This window comes from Desmodus rotundus, chromosome 2 (genome assembly GCF_022682495.2).
Source record: "Desmodus rotundus isolate HL8 chromosome 2, HLdesRot8A.1, whole genome shotgun sequence".
In the NCBI taxonomy this organism is placed as follows: domain Eukaryota; kingdom Metazoa; phylum Chordata; class Mammalia; order Chiroptera; family Phyllostomidae; genus Desmodus; species Desmodus rotundus.
This window is the reverse complement of record NC_071388.1, coordinates 76,013,406-76,014,392: the sequence shown is the minus strand read 5'-3', so window position 1 is coordinate 76,014,392 and position 987 is coordinate 76,013,406. Positions and strand designations below refer to the sequence as shown.

General features: G+C 36.1%; 1 pseudogene; it reads left to right on the top strand.

The window, feature by feature from the left end:
• Positions 1-431: 431 nt before the first annotated feature.
• LOC112302638 (small nucleolar RNA U3) lies at positions 432-500 on the top strand (annotated as a pseudogene).
• The last annotated feature ends 487 nt before the right edge of the window (positions 501-987 follow it).

Below are 987 nucleotides of genomic sequence, written 5' to 3'. Positions count from 1 at the left end.
ATAGTTCAGATTCAAAATCTACCTTGTTTCTTTTTTTAATTTATTGTAATTATTTTATTGTTGTTCAATTACAGTTGTCTGCATTTACCCCCCACTTCTCCTCACCTCCACCATCCCCACCTTCCTCCCCTGCTTCCACTCCCACCTTGGTTTTGTCCATGCGTCCTTTATAGTTGTTCCTGAAAACCCTTCCTCCTTTCCCCCCATTATCCCCTCCCACCTTCCCTATGGTTACTGTCAGATTGTTCTTAATTTCAATGCCTCTGGCTATATTTTGCTTGCTTGTTTGTTTTGTTGATTATGTTCCAGTCAAAGGTGAGATCATATGTTATTTGTCCCTCACTGCCTGGCTTATTTTACTTAGCATAATGCTCTCCTGTTCTATCCATGCTGTCGCAAAGGGTAGCAGCTCCTTTTTTCTTTCTGCTGATAAGACTTTACTTTCAGGGATCATTTCTATAGTTAGTTTCTATTTTTATTTTCTTAATGCAGATTTCAAGTTAGATTCCTCAGTGTCATAGTATGGTAACATGTACAAATGCACTTATTTGAATAGTTCAGTGAAACCCAGCTCTTCCATAGCATGAATTCTCTGAAATTCTACCTGACATGCTTCCGTCCTTTGGCTTCTTGATTGTTTAAAATCAAAACGTATTATTCATTTCTACAGACATTGAAACTCCATACATTCAGATTGTGTGTCAAGTAATCTGCATAGTTTGTATTTATTATTAAAGTGACTGTAATCAGCTTTATTTTTCAGTGGAAGAAAATTTAATCCTGGTGTTTCAAATTGCCATTAAAAAAGAACGAAGAAGTCGTATTTAACAAGAAATCTACTTTGGTAAAAATAAACTGCCTTAGAGTAATTGTCAGTGAAGTGATGACTGTATTTTGAGGTCCTACTAGGTTTCCTGAGTTTCCATGACCACATCTGTTTATTTGTAAATAAATGTTTTTCTCTAACAGAGTCAGCATGACAAGTAG